Source organism: Cicer arietinum, chromosome 6, assembly GCF_000331145.2.
Source record: "Cicer arietinum cultivar CDC Frontier isolate Library 1 chromosome 6, Cicar.CDCFrontier_v2.0, whole genome shotgun sequence".
Taxonomy (NCBI): Eukaryota; Viridiplantae; Streptophyta; class Magnoliopsida; order Fabales; family Fabaceae; genus Cicer; species Cicer arietinum.
In genome coordinates this window covers 196094-202631 of record NC_021165.2, presented here as the reverse complement: position 1 = coordinate 202631, position 6538 = coordinate 196094, and positions in this window count along the sequence as shown.

The following is a 6538-nucleotide window of genomic DNA, read 5'->3' as shown; positions in this document are numbered from 1 at the left end:
TGATAAAATTTTATATAAATTAAATAAAATATTTTATTTTTATTATAAATTATTTAATATTTTTTTTAGTACAAGTAAATCGGCTAATGAAGTAAAGTAGGAATGAGAGAAATATTAGTTATAAATTGAAAAAAATCACGAGAAAAAAATGAGCAACTTAGTGAGAAATATTAATTATAAATTCAGAAATCATGAGACAAGTAGTTAATAGAATATGAGTTATTAGAGTGGTACAACATATCTACACGATTTTCTTCAACTAAAAGATGGAAAAATTTACATGAGTTCTTGATTTTGTGGTATTATTTTATTTTTAAAAAAATATAGAGAAAATAGATTTGAAAATGCTATTAATTCTGCTTAAGAAATTTTCTATAGTTATTAAATAAAATATTAATAATTTATTATTAACTTTCGAAAAATATTTTGTCTAATAATTTCGCTTTAGGCCTCATAACTTGTTGACCCGACCCTATAATTAAACATTAATATACTAACCGTTATAATTAATTGATAATATAAATATTTTTACACTAATCTTACATGTAAGTTAAATTATTTATTAATACTATTAGAAAACTATATTGCCTTCGTCGGTAAATATAAGATCATTTTGAAAGAAAAATTATGTCTTTCTTTAAGATTTTTATAATTTTTCAACTATATTAATTGCTTATTAAATTTAATTTATATAGAGTAAATTATTTTTGTACTATTAGTTGGATTATTAAAGATGTTTGTTTTTTACTATAATTATCTCTCATTCACAAGGTAAAAATTTAATATTAGTATCGAGTTTTGTAAATTACATGAATAATTGTGATGGCAGGAATGTGTAAAACTTTTTTATGACAATTAAACTCTTATTTAATTACTAATGTTTTTATTTTCTTTGTGAATTTTTTTACCAATATATCTCTAATTATATTATATTTTTTATTTAATTTATAATAAATACTACAATAAAAATATAAATTAATTATCTCTCTTCAAAAATAAATTAATAAAAGATTAAAATGTCAATAAATTTATTACTATAAATAATTTCTTAATTCTCGTAATTGAATAAATAAAAATTTATATAACGAGAGATATTACCGATGGTCCCATTTATAAAAGAAAATAATTAAAAAAACATAAAAAACCAGTATATTTATTAATTATTTTAATTTTTTTATTATATATATATATATACCTCATTGAAAATTATAAAACATTAAATACCTACTAATATTATTAAAAAGACAAATGTTTTAAATAAAAATATAAAAATAATTAAAATAATAAATATACTACATAACTAAACCATTCTTAACCGTTAAAATTATATTTTATCTGAAACTACATAATTACATGCTTTAGAAAATCATGATCGGGTCAAGTGAAACCCGTGAATTTCCACAAATAAGTGTGTTTTGTTACTTATTACTAGGAATGGGAATAGGTTAGGCTGCCGTCAGGGGCTTATGGTCTGGCCTACTTATGGCCTAACCTGACCTATTTAATAAAAATATTAGATTCATGTCATTTTTAAAGCCTATTTATTTAAATAAGTACTTATAAAAAAACCTATTATGCCTCACAGATCGACCTATATATATTTTATTATTTATTAATATTATTTATTATTATTATTATTATTATTATATTAATAATATTATTTTTTTATTTTAAATACTATCAATTAAGCAATTACTCAGTAAGCATTCCATATTCAGTAGTTGTTCCATATTCGGTAACATTTTATATTTGGTAGTCATTTCATACTTGGTAGCTGTTCAATTAGTCAATCACTAAGTAGTCTTCCATATTTGTTTAAGAGGTAATAATGAGTGTGTTGTTTAAAAAAAAAATCTATTATTTGACACAAAAAATTATTTTTTATGATTTAAAGATGTTTGCTTCATATTTTTTAAAAATTATTTTAAATAGGCTTTCAGACCAGGCCAAACATTTAAAAAGATCAGGTTAGGCCGAAAAAAAAACCTAAGATAGGTCGTAGGCCAGACTTAGGCCTAAAAAATAAATCGTAGGTCAGACTCAGACCTTTCAAAGCCTGACCTGGTCTGACCTATTCTCACCCCTACTTACTACTCTAGTCCCGTAATAATTGATCAAAAAATAAACCATTTCAAAATAAATTATTTTTTAATTTTAATATATATTTTTTTTATTACATAATTAATATTAATTATATTATTTTATAATATAATATTATTTATTTATAATGTTAATAATATATTAAAACTTAATAACAATAATTTAATTAAAATAATATTTAATTTTATATTGTTTTAGGACTAGTGAGATTTTTTTTTGAAACGACCATTTTTTTATTTATAAGTTTTTTGAAAAAAATATTGTCTAGTCGAAAATATCCAATAAGTAATAACAAGTTACCAAAAATTTATACACGTGGATTTTTATTAGTTATTTATTGATTAACTACTTTTCTTATCTTATGTAAACAAAAAAACTACTTTTTTATCTCACAAAACACATTACTATATAATTTTGTGTTATTTTTTTGTCTTAATTTCATAATATTTTATATTAAATTATTATTCACCATAATAGGAAGGATTAAGTTTGTTTATATATATATAATATAATAAATATCATCATAATTAAGTTATATAATTTGTGATGTTTCGAGTTCAAATTTAAAATTAATATTGTCATTTGTCAGTTGAATTAAAACTTGTATAAAAAAATACATATTAGTATAAACTAATTTTACATTAACGTTCAAAATAGTTTTATATAATAAGATTTATAAAATAGATTTAAATGGTTACAAAATAGATTTATATAATAAGATGATAGGAATATATATATATATTTTGGTTCCATAATTTTTTTTTAAAATATATCATTTACTCAATCATTGAATCACCAAATGATGAACTAGTGATTTGAGTTCTTTAATCTCCTATGCAGATTTAAAAACATTAGTTCTATTTATTTTGTGAAAATTTGAATTTATTTTATATTGATGAGATATGTTTGAAGTAAAATTATTATGAAAAGAATATAAATATTTGTTAAGAAAGATACATTTTAGAAAATAATAATATAAAAAAATTATATTTTAATTGTATCAAAAAATTATTGTTAAAAAATTGTATTAAAAAATATAGATAATTATTTATTTCTAACAATCTATTATCTTCTTATCGGCAAATAAAGTTAACAAAAATTTAAGATAATGAAAACTAAAAATGTTTTTACAAAATAAACAACCTTTAAAAATTAGTAGCATTTCTTATATGAATTTAGTTACTATGTAAAATGATCTTATAAATTATAAGGATGCTTCTTACAATTATTCTTAAATACAAACCTACAAAATTGATTTGCATAGTAAAAAATATCTATCACAGATAAATATATTATTAAATTTTATCTCACGTAATATAAAACTTTTAACATCATACAAATCAAAGATGAAATACATTAGAACATAACTCAAATGAATGGATAAAATAATTTGATAGTATGCAGCAATTATTGAAATCCAACCCTACAAAATTAATTTGTAGAATTTGTTTAGTTAGTTTGAAAAAGGTGTAAGTGGAGAAGCATAGCATAGCATGGATATATAGATAGAGTAGTTGGTTGGGGTGGCTAGTAATAATAATATGCAATGGAAATGGAAATGGTAGATACTAGATGGCTTTTTGGATCTGTATAAGTGATTTTCAATATTTGCTTCCAAAGTTAGGTTCACTAAAGTCAGATTAATTCTGGCATTTTGTCTACCAAGTAGGTCCCATAGACAGTTCACCTTGACCTTTTAGATTTTGTCCATTTTTTTCATTTTTCATTTTTTATGTTTTCACATTTGAAATCCTGTGCTTAGTCCTTTCAAAATTTGAATAGTGCTTCAACCTAAGAGAACTAGAGAAGGGGGCCCTGCTATTTTCTTCTATTATTCTCAATTCTTTCTATACCAACCTGTTACACCTTACAGATTCCCTCTACTTCTTTACATGTTTCCTATTCATTTGTCTTGTCCTTCATTAGAGATTATAATTTTCTTATTATTTTTCTAACAATAATTTTATGACAATCCATATCTCTTCTACATATGGACCATCAAATGGAATGTATGTGCATAATTGGGTCATGTCTGACCATTTTCAACCCCAAAATAAATAAAATAACTTCTACATTACTTTCTTTTAAAATATATCAGTATTATCAAAATTTTAACTAATAGTTAATTAATTTTTTACTAATTCATTCAGATTAGCATTTATATATTTATATATTAAATATTGACTAAATCATTCATATCCATATATTTATTTATGTAATTTAGTCCCCAACAGTTGTATTAATTATTTTCATCATTAAAAACTTAATTAAAAATCATAATAACAAATCAAAAGAAATATCAATTAAAAGTTTGGTAGTATTAAATTTATAGTAGTCTCAAATGACACATCTCTCCTCTAATTCAGTGTATTCAAAAGTTTCTTCAGAAGAGTTGATACATTAAATTTACTCACACTTAGTATAAAAGTATAGATTAACCTACTAATTTTAGTCTTAATTTTACTTTTGTACTTTTGGAGTATCCAGGCTTGGCGCTTGCATGTATAGAAACATTCAATTCTTTATTTTTCTTTTATGTCTTCTTTAGGTCTTTGATCTTCCCTTGTACCCAAAAAAAAAATATAATAGTTAAACTCATTCATTAAAATCTCGTCATTCAACTATTGATTAAAATTGATTTGATAATAACATAACATATTAATTTACATATTAATATTATTAATATTATTATTATGCAATTATTTTATTTGTAGTGTTGAATTTTTTTTCTCACTTCATTTAAAAAGTGATAAAGTCTAAAAAGAAATTTTCACAAAAAATAAATCTAAAAATAATTTATAAAAAGTAACTTTAATTATTTTACAAATCGATTTTATAAATTATAGTGATGAGATAAATTCAATAAAAAAAATATGACTAAAATTTATCAATTCATACAATAATATATATGCATGAAGGTTAATAACTTGTGAAAAATGTATCATCGAGAAAGCTTTTCAAAATTTTACCTCTAACACTGGGCGTTTAATCAATCATTTATTAAATTGAAATGCAAAAGAAAAAAAGTAATATTTTGTGAATTGAAAGAAAAAGTAAATATAAATAACTCTACACAACTACATAATACAATATTGTTTATTTGATTAAATAGTTTTTCTTTTTAATGAATAAAGGGGTAAGTCCCAACAAAGAAAACCAAAAACCTAAAGGCCCTGCGGATTGAGTTTGCAGTTCACGTATAAAAAATAAATTGTAAATTACTATTTCAGTAATTTAAAAGTTTATAACGTTCCCGTTTTAGATTTTGACTTAAAAAATAATTCAAGTTAGTTTACAAATTATCAAAATAATTTTAAGAAAAATATAATTTATTATCAGATAAATTTTTGAAATATATAATCTGCTGTCAAAATAGTTTATGATTGTTATAACGTCAACGACTAAACTGACTAACATTTTAAAGATTCCATAATTAATTTAATTTTTTTGCTGAATCAATGACTAAAATCACATTGTCCTATACTTTTTCACAACTAAAATGATTCCAAAAAATAAAAGAAATCTATTATCCAAACCAAACCACTTAAGTTTTAAATGAATTGATTTGATTTGGACCTACATTTGAATGAATTTGTGTAAAATATGCATTGAATTAGTTTGTGTGAGCGTGTTAAATTGATCACTCAAGTCTGTAAATATTCGTCATAAAAAGAAAACAAGAAAAAATCTCAGCATAGTTTTGGTAAATTTTTAGGTACATGACTTTTATAAGTGATTTAATGTAATACTTAAAAATTATAAAAAGTTATAACAATTGTCGACAATACTTTTAAAAGGTAATAGCTCGTCATCCTCCTCATCTTTATAAATAAAATTGTGATATAATTTATGTTCATTCAATATGCGATACATATTTGTTTTTCTTATTTTAATTAAATCAATATTATTTAAGTTATTATCTCAAACACTTATGAGTAATGTATCATTGGAGTTTTAAACATTTCTTAAAACTGATCCATAGTGGATGATGATCCATATTATAATTTGTCTAGTTTTAGATATTACTTTGTCCATCTCAAAATAATTGTCACATTTGCAAAAAAAAATATTTATCCCAAAATATTTGTCACTTTTAATTTTCAATGCAACTTTACTTACTTTATGGTTCATGTTACCAAGTGTTATAAGGGTACACTTGTTAAGAAATTAATTAAGAAAAAAAAATTATAAAAAATGTAAATTTTTAAGATATAAAGCATCAAATGCACAACTTTCAAAAATATATTTCTTCTTTTGGTCCCTTAACAAATGTCAAATATTTTTTCAATTATACCCTCTAATTAATATTGTGTACATCACTCTCGAATTATTATTTTTTTACTTTGCATTTATAATAACAAAAATAAATCAAAATTCGATATGGATAATTTGATAAAATCACATTTCTCATTCATTTATTTATTATTATTTTTTTAAA